Source organism: Aegilops tauschii, chromosome 4 (assembly GCF_002575655.3).
Source record: "Aegilops tauschii subsp. strangulata cultivar AL8/78 chromosome 4, Aet v6.0, whole genome shotgun sequence".
NCBI lineage: Eukaryota > Viridiplantae > Streptophyta > Magnoliopsida > Poales > Poaceae > Aegilops > Aegilops tauschii.
This window is the reverse complement of record NC_053038.3, coordinates 102,494,900-102,510,356: the sequence shown is the minus strand read 5'-3', so window position 1 is coordinate 102,510,356 and position 15,457 is coordinate 102,494,900.

The window sequence follows — 15,457 nt, the reverse complement described above, 5'->3', positions numbered from 1 at the left end:
ACTTCTACTTCTATGGCTAACGCGTTTAGCAACAAAGTAAAGTAATTTACATGGCGTTATTCAATGACACGCAGGTCATGCAAAATAATAAAGACAACTCCTATGGCTCCTGCCGGTTGTCATACTCATCGACATGCAAGTCGTGATTCCTATTACAAGAATATGATCAATCTCATACATCACATATATCATTCATCACATCTTCTGGCCATATCACATCACATTGCACTTGCTGCAAAAACAAGTTAGACGTCCTCTAATTGTTGTTGCAAGTTTTTACGTGGTTTGTAGGTTTCTAGCAAGAACGTTTCTTACCTACGTATGACCACAACGTGATTTGCCAATTTCTATTTACCCTTCATAAGGACCCTTTTCATCGAATCCGTTCCGACTAAAGTAGGAGAGACAGACACCCGCTAGCCACCTTATGCATCTAGTGCATGTCAGTCGGTGGAACCTGTCTCACGTAAGCGTACGTGTAAGGTCGGTCCGGGCCGCTTCATCCTACAATGCCGCCGAAACAAGAAACGACTAGTAGCAGCAAGAAGAATTGGCAAACTCAACACCCACAACTGCTTTGTGTTCTACTCGTGCATAGTAACTACGCATAGACCTGGCTCATGATGCCACTGTTGGGAATCGTAGCATAATTTAAAATTTTCCTACGCTCACCAAGATGCATCTATGGAGTCTACTAGCAACGAGGGGAAAGGAGTGCATCTACATACCCTTGTAGATCGCGAGCGGAAGCGTTCCAATGAACGTGGATGACGGAGTCGTACTCGCCGTGATCCAAATCACCGATGACCGAGTGCCGAACGGACGACACCTCTGCGTTCAACACACGTACGGTGCAACGACGTCTCCTCCTTCTTGATCCAGCAAGGGGGAAGGAGAGGTTGATGGAGATCCAGCAGCACGACGGCATGGTGGTGGATGTAGCGGGTCTCCGGCAGGGCTTCGCCAAGCTTCTGCGAGAGAGAGAGAGAGAGAGAGAGAGAGAGAGAGAGAGAGAGAGGTGTTGCAGGGGAGGAGGGAGGCGCCCAAGGCTGTAGGTTGCTGCGGGGTTCCCAACCCTAGGCGCATGGGGGGAGGCCCAAGGGGGGGCGCCCAGCCCACTAGGGGCTGGTTCCCTTCCACTTTCAGCCCATGGGGCCCTCCGGGATAGGTGGCCCCACCCGGTGGACCCCCGGGACCCTTCCGGTGGTCCCGGTACAATACCGGTAACCCCCGAAACTTTCCCGGTGGCCGAAACTTGACTTCCTATATATAATTCTTCACCTCCGGACCATTCCGGAACCTCTCGTGACGTCCGGGTTCTCATCCGGGACTCCGAACAACTTTCGGGTTTCCGCATACATATATGTCTACAACCCTAGCGTCACCGAACCTTAAGTGTGTAGACCCTACGGGTTCGGGAGACATGCAGACATGACCGAGACGCCTCTCCGGTCAATAACCAAGAGCGGGATCTGGATACCCATGTTGGCTCCCACATGTTCCACGATGATCTCATCGGATGAACCACGGTGTCGAGGATTCAATCAATCCCGTATGCAATTCCCTTTGTCAAACGGTATGTTACTTGCCCGAGATTCGATCGTCGGTATCCCAATACCTTGTTCAATCTCGTTACCGGCAAGTCTCTTTACTCGTACCGCAATGCATGATCCCGTGACTAACGCCTTAGTCACATTGAGCTCATTATGATGATGCATTACCGAGTGGGCCCAAAGATACCTCTCCGTCACACGGAGTGACAAATCCCAGTCTCGATCCGTGCCAACCCAACAGACACTTTCGGAGATACCCGTAGTGCACCTTTATAGCCACCCAGTTACATTGTGACGTTTGGCACGCCCAAATCACTCCTACGGTATCCGGGAGTTGCACGATCTCATGGTCTAAGGAAAAGATACTTGACATTGGAAAAGCTCTAGCAAACGAAACTACAAGATCTTTTATGCTATGCTTAGGATTGGGTCTTGTCCATCACATCATTCTCCTAATGATGTGATCCTGTTATCAACGACATCCAATGTCCATGGTCAGGAAACCGTAACCATCTATTGATCAACGAGCTAGTCAACTAGAGGCTTACTAGGGACATGGTGTTGTCTATGTATCCACACATGTATCTGAGTTTCCTATCAATACAATTCTAGCATGGATAATAAACGATTATCATGAATAAGGAAATATAATAACAACCAATTTATTATTGCCTCTAGGGCATATTTCCAACATACTGTTCATCCACCGTCGACCTCCTCCAGCCTCCACCTGCGACTGTTCATCCACGGGCTCCTGTTCATCCAGCCTCCACCATTCGCTACTCCACCGGCTACTGTTCAACCAGCCCTCTCCACGGGCTCCTGTTCAACCACCCCTCCACGGGCTACTGGTCATCCAGCCCTCCACGGGGTGGTCCTGTTCATCCAGCCCTCCACGGGGTGGTCCTGTTCATCCTGCCCTCCACGGGGTGGTCCTTTTCATCCTGCCCTCCACGGGGTGGTCCTGTTCATCCTGCCCTCCACGGGGTCCTGTTCATCCAGCCCCAACCGGCTCAATCGATCGGGGTCCTGTTCATCCAGAGGCAACACCATGGGGTCCTGTTCATCCACCCCCACCGGGAACTATTCATCCAAAACCCCCCAGCAATGCTCACTGTTCATCCAGAGGCAGCATCGATCGGCTTCAGTTAGCAGCAGTAGCGAAGGAATCGCTCGATCGGGTTCAGTTAACAGCCATCGATCGATCGCTCGGGTTCAGTAACGCGTAGCCTGCAGTGCAATCGCTCGGGTTCAGTTAGAGCCCAACGCCTCGCTCGGGTTCAGTTAGAGCCAACGCCTCGCACACACGCGTGTACGTGTACGAGAGAAACGCGCATCGCTCGGCCCCCGACCTCCCACCGTAACCGGGAACTCCCCGAAATTTTCCTCGCCCTTGCTTCTACCACGGTTTTTTCCATCATGGACGGCCCAAAGAATGTCATGCAGCTGCGTCTACGGCCCGCCCAGGATGAAAAGCCCATTTTCTGTCATGATTTTTTGTCATAGAAGTAGGAGCCCACCACATCTATGATGATACCGGGTTTTGTCACAATTATCGTCATAGAAGTGTCATATGTATGACATAATTTTTTTTCGTTCGGCCCAAAATGTCACGGATGTGTGTTTTTTTTGTAGTGCCTCTAGTCATCTAAGTGATACATGATCCGAGTCAACTAGGCCGTGTCCGATCATCACGTCAGACGGACTAGTCATCATTGGTGAACATCTTCATGTTGATCGTATCTGCTATACGACTCATGTTCGACCTTTCGGTCTCTTGTGTTCCGAGGCCATGTTTGTACATGCTAGGCTCGTCAAGTCAACCTAAGTGTTTTGCGTGTGTAAATCTGGCTTACACCCGTTGTATGCGAACGTTAGAACCTATCACACCCGATCATCACGTGGTGCTTCGGAACAACGAACCTTTGCAACGGTGCACAGTTAGGGGAAACACTTTCTTGAAATTTTAGCGAGGGATCATCTTATTTATGATACCGTCATTCTAAGCAAATAAGATGTAAAAACATGATAAACATCACATGCAATCAAATAGTGACATGATATGGCCAATATCATTTTTTGCTCCTTTTGATCTCCATCTTCGGGGTGCCATGATCATCATCGTCACCGGCATGACACCAAGATCTCCATCATCGTGTCTTCATGAAGTTGTCTCGCCAACTATTACTTCTACTACTATGGCTAACGGTTAGCAATAAATTAAAGTAATTACATGATGTTTCAGTTGACACGCAGGTCATAAATAAATTAAGACAACTCCTATGACTCCTGTCGGTTGTCATACTCATCGACATGCAAGTCGTGATTCCTATTACAAGAACATGATCAATCTCATACATCACATATATCATTCATCACATTCTTCTAGCCATATCACATCACATGACACATGCTGCAAAAACAAGTTATACGTCCTCTAATTGTTGTTGCAAATTTTTTACGTGGCTGCTATAGGTTTCTAGCAAGAACGTTTCTTACCTACGCCAAAACCACAATGTGATATGCCAATTTCTATTTACCCTTCATAAGGACCCTTTTCATCGAATCCGATCCGACTAAAGTGGGAGAGACAGAAACCCGCTAGCCACCTTATGCAACTAGTGTATGTCAGTCGGTGGAACCTGTCTCACGTAAGCGTACGTGTAAGGTCGGTCCGGGTCGCTTCATCCCACGATGCCGCCGAATCAAGATAAGACTAGTAACGGCAAGTAAATTGACAAAATCGACGCCCACAACAACTTGTGTTCTACTCGTGCATAGAAACTACGCATAGACCTAGCTCTTGATGCCACTGTTCGGGATCGTTGCAGAAATTAAAAAATTTCTACGCATCACCAAGATCAATCTATGGAGTTTACTAGCAATGAGAGGGGAGTGCATCTTCATACCTTTGAAGATCGCGAGACGGAAGCGTTGCAAGAACGCGGATGAGGGAGTCGTACTCGTAGCGATTCAAATCGCGGTGGATTCCGATCCTAGTGCCGAACAACGGCACCTCCGCGTTCAACACACGTGCAGCCCGGTGACGTCTCCCGCACCTTGATCCAGCAAGGAGGAGGGAGAGGGCTCCAACAGTAGCATGACGGCGTGGTGGTGATGGAGTGGCAGTTCTCCGGCAGGGCTTCGCCAAGCTCACGCGGAGGAGGAGAGGTGTTGGAGAGGGGAGGGGCTGCGCCTTGGATGTGGTGCTGCAGCCCTCCCTCCACCCCTCTATTTATAGGGAGAAGGGAGAAGGGGGCCGGCCCCTCTAGATGAGATCTAGAGGGGGGGAGGCGGCCAAGGGGGAGGGGGCTTGCCCCCCAAGCAAGGGGGCACCCCCTTTAGGGTCCCCCCAACCCTAGGCGCATGGGCCCTAGGGGGGATGGTGCCCAGCCCACTTAGGGGCTGGTTCCCTTCCACCTACAGCCCATAGGGCCCTCCGGGGCAGGTGGACCCTCCCGGAGGACCCCCGGAACCCCTTCGGTGGCCCCGATACAATACCGGCATACCCCCGAACACTTCCAGTGACCATATGATGACTTCCCATATATAAATCTTCACCTCCGGACCATTCCGGAACTCCTCGTGACGTCCAGGATGTCATCCAGGACTCCAAACAACATTCGGTCATCACATACAAATCTTCCTTATAACCGTAGCGTCATCGAACCTTAAGTGTGTAGACCCTACGGGTTTGGGAATCATGCAGACATGACCGAGACAGCTCTCTAGCCAATAACCAACAGCAGGATCTGGATACCCATGTTGGATCCCACATGTTCCACGATGATCTCATCGGATGAACCACGATGTCGAGGATTCAAGCAATCCCGTATACAATTCCCTTTGTCAATCGGTACGTTACTTGCCCGAGATTCGATCGTTGGTATCCCAATACCTCGTTCAATCTCGTTACGGCAAGTCACTTTACTCGTTCCGTAATGCATGATCCCGTGACTAACTACTTAGTCACATTGAGCTCATTATGATGACGCATTACCGAGTGGGCCCAGAGATACCTCTCCGTCATACGGAGTGACAAATCCCAGTCTCGATCTGTGCCAACCCAACAGACACTTTCAGAGATACCTGTAGTGCACCTTTATAGCCACCCAGTTACGTTGTGACGTTTGGTACACTCAAAGCATTCCTACGGTATCCGGGAGTTGCACGATCTCATGGTCTAAGGAAATGATACTTGACATGAGAAAAGCTTTAGCAAATAAACTACACGATCTAGTGCTATGCTTAGGATTGGGTCTTGTCCATCACATCATTCTCCTAATGATGTGATCCCGTTATCAATGACATCCAATGTCCATGGTCAGGAAACCGTAACCATCTATTGATCAACGAGCTAGTCAACTAGAGGCTCACCAGGGACATGTTATGGTCTATGTGTTCACACATGTATTATGATTTCCGGATAACACAATTATAGCATGAACAATAGACAATAATCAGGAACAAGGAAATATAATAATAGCCATTTTATTATTGCCTCTAGGGCATATTTCCAACAAAATCATACTCTGACTTGTGAATATGAGCGTGTTTCTTCAAACGGCTATGTTCATAAGACTAAGAACTATTCTGCTTATTTTTATGAGTATTATTCACCTCCTGCAAGGCTATTTGCTAGGGATCCAAAGCCGAAGTTCTGAGATGCTGCACTTAGACTCATTTCTTCGAATCCACCCCTGAAAATGTGGGTGGTTAAGAAAACTTAACTCTCTTTTGCAGGGAAAGGTCTTCAGCCAGAAATCAAAGGCGTCTGATGCTATTGTTGGGGACCTAAAACATCTTGTGGGGCGCAAGATAAAATGCCCAAATAGTCTTACTATGTATTTTGTTCCTGGTTTCCTTGACAGTCATCCTATCTACCCTAACCAGGATCTGAACTTTCATAATCCACTCGTTCGTCAAATGTTTATGCTTCACAATACCCTTGGTAAAGCCTATCCCCCTAACTGCACTGTAGGGTATGACACCAAAGGCTTCAGAATGGATTATGGATAGTGGATGCACTAATCACATGACTGGTGATTGAAGTCTTCTCATGGACTCAACCTTACGTCCATCTGACAAGAGTCACATCACATTTGCTGACACTGGTAAAAGCAAGGTATTGGGACTAGGTAGAGTTGCAATCTCAAAGGATCAGCACATGGATAAAGTGATGCTTGTTGAATCCCTTGGTTTCAACTTAATGTCTGTCTCAATGCTTTGTGATTTGAACATGATTGTGATATTTGGAAAATATCATTGCGTTGTTCTAATGGAAACTGACAAATCTCTAGTCTTTGAAGGGTATCGGGAAGATGATTTGTATATGGTAGTTTTCTCAGCAGGACCACAGATGGCCTTTTTTCTTCTAGCAAAAGCTTCAGAATGCTGGCTCTGGCATCGGAGGCTAGGGCATGCTGGCATGAGGAACTTATACACACTCGCGAAGAAGAAACATGTCGTAGGCATCAAGGGCGTTAAGTTCAAGAAGGATCATCTGTGTGGTGCCTGCGAAGCTGGAAAGATGACAAGGGCCAGGCATCCCTCGAAGACAATTATGACGACATCTCAACCCTTCGAGCTGCTTCACATGGACTTATTTGGCCCTACTCACTACTCTACTCTTACTACCACTGCTTGCCTCTATGGTTTCGTCGTTGTTGACGACTATTCAAGATATACATGGGTGCATATAATCCTTTACAAGAATGAAGTGCAGGATCTTCAGACGATTCGCCAATCGTGCCATGACGAACTATGGCATCAAGATCAAGCACATCAGAAGTGACAATGGCACAGAGTTCAAGAACACAGGCCTCGATACTTATCTTGATACATTGGGCATCACTCATGAGTTCTCAGCTCCATACACACCTCAGCAGAATGGCATCGTGGAGCGCAAGAATAGAACACTCATTGAGATGGCTCGGACGATGCTTGATGAGTACAAGACTCCAAGGAAGTTCTGGCCTGAAGCCATTGATACTGCATGCCACGTCATCAACCGTGTTTATCTTCACAAGCTTATAAAGAAGACATCCTATGAGCTCCTAACTGGTAAGAAGCCAAACATCAGTTACTTCAGAGTATTTGGTGCTAGGTGCTGGATCAAGGATCCACATCACACTTCAAAATTTGCACCGAAAGCACATGAAGGTTTTATGCTTGGTTACGAAAAGGATTCGCACTCCTACAGAGTCTTCAACCTCTTTCACTATAAAGTGGTTGAAATTGTGGATGTGCGGTTCGATGAGACTAACGGCTTGCAAAGAGAGCACTTGCCAAATGTGCTAGATGAAGTCCCACCTAGTGAATCCATCAAGCTTATGGGTACTGGAGAAATCATACCTTCAGAGGCTCAGGCAGAAGAGGAACTTATCATTTCTGCGCCTAATCAACCTGAAGACACTGATCAGCCTGAAGCCAATGCCGAAGAAGAAGACAATGGTTAACAAGGGCAAAATCTTCGTCCAGTTCATCCCCGTGTTGCAAATGAAGTACAAATTGAGAAGATAATTGATAGCATCAATGCACCTGGTCCACTCACTCGTTCAAGAGCAACACAGCTAGCAAATTTTTGTGGGCACTTTGCATTTTTCTCTATATCTGAACCCAAGAAAGTTGCTGAAGCCTTCATGGAACAATGGATTCAAGCTATGCAAGAAGAGCCTCACCAGTTTGACTTGAACAATGTGTGGGAATTAGTCAAGCGCCCTGACCCTCGCAAGCACAACATCATAGGCACCAAATGGATGTATCGCAACAAACAAGATGAGCATGGTCAAGTAGTCAGAAACAACGCTCGTCTCGTTGCTCAAGGATACACTCAAGTTGAAGGGATTGACTTCGATGAAACATTTGCTCCGATGGCTAGGCTTGAAGCCATTCGCATACTGCTAGCCTATGCCAACCATCACAACATCCTTCTGTATCAAATGGATGTGAAGAGTGCCTTTCTCAATGGCAAGATTGAAGAAGAAGTGTATGCTGCACAACCACTTGGCTTTGAAGATCCAAAACATCCTGATATGGTATACAAGCTCAACAAGGCACTGTATGGCCTCAAACAAGCCCCTCGTGCTTGGTATGATACACTCAAAGACTTCTTGAAGAGCAAAGGCTTCAAACCTGGTTCCCTGGATCCCACTCTATTCACGAATACATACGATGGTGAACTGTTTGTGTGCCAGATCTATGTGGATGACATTATCTTCGGCTGCACTGACAAAAGATACTGTGATGAGTTGGAGCACATGATGCAAGATCAATATCAGATGTCCATGATGGGTGAGCTGAAGTTCTTCCTTGGTCTTCAAATCCGTCAGCAGAGCAACGACATCTTCATATCTCAAGAGAAATACCTCAAAGATTGCCTGAAGAAGTTTGGAATGCAAGATTGCAAAGGTTACACAACGCCAATGCCAACCAAAAGTAATCTAGGCCCCGACAACAATGGTAAAGAGTTCGATCAAAAGGTATACCGCTCCATGATTGGTTCTTTACTCTATTTATGTGCATCTAGGCCAGATATCATGCTTAGCATTTGCATGTGTGCCCGATTCCAAGCGGCACCAAAGGAATCGCATCACTTAGCTGTGAAGCGAATTCTTCGATATTTGGCTTACACCCCAACACTAGGATTATGGTATCCAAAGGGCCCAGAGTTTGATCTAGTTGATTTCTCAGATGCTGATTATGCTGGTGACAAGGTTGATCGCAAGTCCACATCCAGCACATGTCATTTTCTTGGACGATCTGTTGTCTGTTGGTCTTCAAAGAAGCAGAACTGTGTGTCTCTCTCCACGGCTGAATTTGAATACATTGCTGCTGGATCTTGATGCGCTCAACTAGTATGGATGACGCAAACTCTCAAGGACTATGGCATCCACCTGAAGCAAGTGCCACTTTATTGCGACAATGAAAGCGCCATCAAGATTGCCAGCAACCCAGTTCAGCACTCGAAGACAAAGCACATTGAAATTCGTCATCACTTTCTCAGAGATCATGTTATGAAGGAAGATATTGATATCATTCACGTCAACACTGAAGAGCAATTGGAAGATATCTTCACAAAGCCCTTGGATGAGAAAAGGTTTTGCAAGTTGCGGTGTGAGCTAAATATCTTAGAATCCTCGAATGTCCTGTGATTGGACACACATCCTAACGCTTATGCATGTTGATGACTTAGATGTGCAACACACGAAGTAAAGTATATCTTCAATAAATGAAGACATACACTCTAAGTGTGAATACATTAACGCGGAATTTGACTTCGGAGCGCCACGATAATTGTGCGCTGTGTCTGGGTCTAATACTTCCTATACGGTGGGTAACACCACCACCAAATTCTTGTTTGAAGTGTTTCATTTGGCATCACATTTGCAAAGTCTTTGCATTTGATTTGTCTTCAACATTGATTTGACTTAATGTTTATCTTCACAATGTTGATTTGGTCTTATACTGATATATACATATATTTGTGTTCTGTCCTCTATAGCATTCACTTATAGCTATGTCTTCATGTTTGAATCTTTTGATCTAAGTGAATGTGATCGGACCCTAACCCCCTCTATGCTTCTACCTCAGATTCTATCTATCTAAATCATATGCATTCTATTGAATCTGTCGATTGTCTTCCCTGAGTCCTTGTTAGCAGAAGACACAGAGACAAAAGTTGAATCTATTTTAATGTTATATCCTTATTGCTTGAAACCCGGAGAAGCCGGAACGACCACCCGACAATCCAGGCGTGCGTGGGAACATGGAACAACTTTCAATGTGTTGCATGCATGCCACGTGTCCTTCAAATGTGAATGCCAGGGGCACATGCGTAATTACGCTATGCTGTCCCTTTCCTTATATATACTCAACTCACCGCGGTCATTATCTCTTCTCCCACCTCGCCACCTCACACAAACCCTAGCGCCTTCGCTAGCTCGCGTCGACACCGGAGACGAAGCGCTTAGCTGCCGCGACTTCTCCGACGCCGTCCTCACGCCGGCCGCGGACCTCGTCCTCTCCGCCGCTGCCGTAGGTGTCTTCCGCCACCAAGTTAGGGCGCGGGAGATTGAACTGCTCAGCCTCCCTCTTTGCCTCGTCTAGCAGTTCGTCAAGGGTAATTAAAACTTACTTTTTACTGCCTTTTTGATCCGTCAGATCCATCCACTTCAATCGAAAGTGGATTCTAGACTTCCAAATCTGGATCTATCTTGTTCTGCATCTCATATCATGCCAAGTATATTCACTTATGCTTCACAACTAGTTAGATTCCTCACTTGTACTTATTCATGGATTCGTACAAATCTGGAACCAATTCTCTTCAAATCAGTGAATGTCTTCGCACTATGAGGTCAATGTCTTCAAATTGATTTATCTTCAAAATCTTCTGAGAATGCATATGACCTCTTCCCCTTCCCTCGCACCTCTAATGTTGTCACAGGTACATGTCCGTGGGAGAATCCCTTGGTTCTCATAGTCTGCATTCATTTGCAGAGTTCTCACATCGACACATCAACTCTCCTGAAGCCAGTTCCTGTCTGACCAGCAGACAGAAGCCATTCACGGTCTTGAAGCCTTTCAGCTTGAATATAATGGCCACTGAGAAATCATCTAGAAAGGGCGGCAGGCAGTGCCGTGGGGATACAGCCAAGGACTTGCCACCAGATCTCTTTGAAATGTACAAGACAGATCCCGAAGAGAATTACAATCAGCGCAAGACTCGAATCCAATGGATTCGAAGATATTGGGCAAAACAATGGTTCAAGTATCGATTGGTGACTGCTGAATATGCTGAAAAGAACGCTATCAAGCGCCCATGGGGAGAGATTCTATACAAAAATCTTCAGCCCAAGTCCAAGTCTGAAGCCATTGCTCAAGGCTTCTACCCTTGCATGGTCCGAGGACCACAGCCAGAGAATGCCGACCCATCATCTCTGTTATGGTGTCGCGACGACAATCTTTTCAAGCGCAACTACCAGTTCGCCAAAGATTCTGCTATGAAGAACAAGAAAGCATTTGGACTCTACTTCAACCCTGGTAGATCTGCTCCTAGGGCTGATGGCACCCGTGATGCCAATCCAAACGTCGTCGGCCCCTTCTATAACCTCGAAGGCCTCATCACTCACATAGCAGTACAGGGGCCCGCTGTGGAGCACTCAGCTGATGACGCAGATTCTGATGAAGCACCAGCTCCACCTAAGCCGCAGAAGCAGAAGAAATCAAAGGCTTCAAAGCCCTCTGCCGCAGCAAAAGCTTCGCGTGCGAAGCCATTGGCAACTGCACCTCCTGAACTCAGTGTGCAATCTAAAGATCTTTCTCGTGTCTCCAAGAAGACGGAGAAGCCCAAGAAGAAGAAGCCAATGAAGATTTCTGGGCATGAACTGACTCCAGCTGCCGTTCTCCGGAACGAAAATGAAGCCATTGATCTATCAAGCGACGAAGATCTTGGTGATGATGCTCTTGAGCTACTGATAAAGAGCAAGCAAGAGGCGGAGATCTTCAACGATTTGCCCCTCTTTGATGTGGATATTCTAAACAACTTCATCGATGAGTGGTTTGACAACCTGAGCCTCACCATTGATGATCTCCAGCTGCCAGTTGACATCATCGTCACCTTCCATGGAGCCATTGCTAATGAGCTGGCTCTGGCTCAAAAGATCGTCGAGCTCAAGAACAAAATTGATTATGAAAAGGCTCAATTCAAGAAGAACATGGCCAAGCTCAGCGTGGCTGATGTTCAAAGCTTCAAGCAGATGTTGCATGACCTCAAGGAAGAGTTTCACAAGAAACATGAAGAAGCAAAAGGTTCAAGAGAGCGGATGAAATACTTTGCAGAGAAATGTGTTCAAGCACACAATGAGGCAGAAAAGCGCAAGGCTCTTGGGCGTCCAGGCATCGACCCCAAGATGGCTGCCAAACTGAAGAAAAAGCCTACTGTGGCCCAAGCTGAAGAATCAACGCATGAAGCACCTCGCATTGTCTTCCCTGCCAGCATGACAGGCTCGAAGCCTAAGGTCTCCACAGTAGCTTCAGAACTCAAGAAGACTAGGGCAGCTGAAGCTGAAGACAAGAAGCGCAAGCACAAGAATGTTTCTGATGATGCTCCATCAAATAAGAAATTGAAGAAGTCTTCAAAGAAAGAGCGTGTTGCGGCCTCTGAACCTCTAATTGTCGAGCCCATTTTTGTTGCTCGTCCTGCCTCCACCAACCAAGAGCGTCAACTTGTGATCCACGAGCCTGCTTTCTCAGAGGCTCCTGAAAATGAAGAAGTTCCAGCTGTCGACCCCATCATAGCTGAAGACATTGGTCGTGAAGACAATGTTGAAGATGATGAAGTCCTTCCTCAAATCAAGCACCAACCGGTATCATCGCCTGTTCTCACGAACAGCGACCTCATCAGCATTGGTCGTCCTTTGACGCCAATCACTCAGGATGATTCATGGGTTGATCGCCCTCAACAAGACACCCCCGTTGATGATGAGACACCCAGAACTCCACCACCTCAAGCCACCACTCCGGTGCTTGACGACGACAATTACATGGTGCAGACCACTCCATCACCACAAGCGTCGCCCGCATTCCGCAGGCTTCGCAAAGGCCCTAGGCCACAGGTTACCATGTCGAGCATTCCAGAAGGAGAAATGCAACAAAGCTCAGTAGCACGCCAAGTGTTCCCTGAAGCCACTCCAACTGCGAATGTCTCTAAGTCTGAAGCAAAAGCTGCTGAAGACATTCCGGCTGCATCAGCCAATGACAATCAAGAACCAAGACAAGAAGAAGCAAGAGTTGCCGCACCCCCTGTTACTCAAGAAGTTGTTCTTGAGGAGAACGCGTCTATGCCCGACCCTCCTGCTACTGAAACGGAGGTTGAGAACACTGAGGCGGCCACAAACAACACTGCTGAAGCCAATGACGTTGTCATGGTTGAAAACAATGTGGTGCCTGAAGCTAATGTTGCGCCTAAAGCTAGTGTGCAACCTGAAGCCACAGTCAATGCCGAAGCTACTGTTCCAGCCCCAAGGCCTCACACAATTGAGCAGGCCTATAATCGTGGTGAACTTGTCACAGTTCGGTTGCCCATCATGGTGCCTCCCCCTGCTCCAGGACCTCAATATGACTATCATGTGGAGCAGAGGCCACAAGTTCAGAAGCCAAAGCCCAGGCTACCAAGGCTTCCAGGTACTGCTACTTCACCAGGATCCTTCAGTGTCAACAGCTTCAGAGCCCACAATACCTTCTTCGATAGCGCCAAAAATCCATACTCGAAGCCAAAGATCTCATCTGATCACTTCTGGAGCTATCAGCAGCGCAGCTATTATTCATGTGTCTTATACAATCAAGAGCGAATCTTTCCTCACATGCGTCTGGATTGTGAAGCCATTGCTGGTCTGCCATGCCTGGAAGAAGCTGTGGACTGTTTCAGAGAAGTTGGTCTTCTGCCATTCGTCACGGACAAAGAGCACTGGAATGAAGAGCTCCTGCTGCAGTTATATGCCACACTTCACATTCGTGGCTACAACAGGGATCCGAAGACATGGGTCCTTGAGTGGATGTCACACGATGTGCACCATGAAGCCAAAGCTCAAGACATTATCGAGCTTACTTCCCTGCCCACTCCAGGTGAACTCTATGAGCCTGGTTGTCAGCTACACCAAAATGAACTGTAGAGTATCTTCCAGTGGCCTGAACCAAATATGAGTCAGATGCTCAGCATGATGAAGCCATTGCCTCAAGATGCTGATTATCCCAAGGAATTTTTCGTCAAGGACCTTGAGTACCTGCCCCGCACAATCTATCATATTCTGAGGCGTACTCTTTGGCCCATCAAGGGATACTCAGCTGAAGCCAAACATGAAGGAGCCATGAAGACTTTGGTGTTCTATATTCTCAATGGCATCAGATTCAATTCTCGGGATTTCTTCATCAGACAGCTTGCTGCATCTGGAATTGATCTGTTTGGCTTGAAGTTCTATGCTCCATGGGTGATGCGCTTAATCAAGCTTCACTCTTCTGTCGACTATCTGCCTTCGGCGCGCAACCATCTTGTCTTTTTGCCTGAAGTCGATATGTCTGTCGAAGCCATCTATCATGAGCCTGCCAAGGAGCCACTTTATCTTCATAATGTTGATCGCCAAAGCTTCACGCAACCAATCGAGGGAGTTCTTGCTACAACTCGGATCTATCCTCTGGCTGGGATATGCGTGCACCTCATCGTGCTAACACTGAAGCCACTGAAAGCACCATTGCTCAAAGGCCTCGGAAGCGATCTCGTGTACTCAATGACCGAGAGCTTCTTGTGGCCTTACATCAGAAACAGGATAGACACCATGACTGGCTAAAGTGTCAGATGTAGAGCCTCCTGGTGGACGTTAATCGCATTCGAAATCTGGCCACCAAGAATGCATTCGTAGCGCATGAAGCCTGTCGGCGGTCTTGGAAGAGTCTTACATTGCTATCCTCTGAAGAAGATCTTCGCGAAGATGGCTTCATAGAGCGCTTCAAATTTGGTTCCACGCCTCCCCAGAATGCCGTCTTGCGTCGTACTCGTTCCATAGAAGACTCTGAGTATTCATCTTCGGCTGCAACTGTTGTTGCGAGAGTCGTCGATGAAGAAGACGATGCCACTTCACCAACCATGACTTCGCCGCGTCTCGACACTGCACCAGGCCCCTCTGCACCACCGAACTCCAACGTCAACCCTGCACCTTCATCTACTCTTGATGGGAACGAGTAGATGCTCTATGTCTTCAAACCTTTTTGTCCTTACTGACAAAAGGGGGAGAAGCATATGAGTTGATAGTCTTCAAGCGGGTCCATATGGGTGGTTGCTATATTTTGCCAAGTAGTTACAACTCTCGTTTTTTGACATTTGGTTCTTTGGGTTGTAACACTTAAACCTG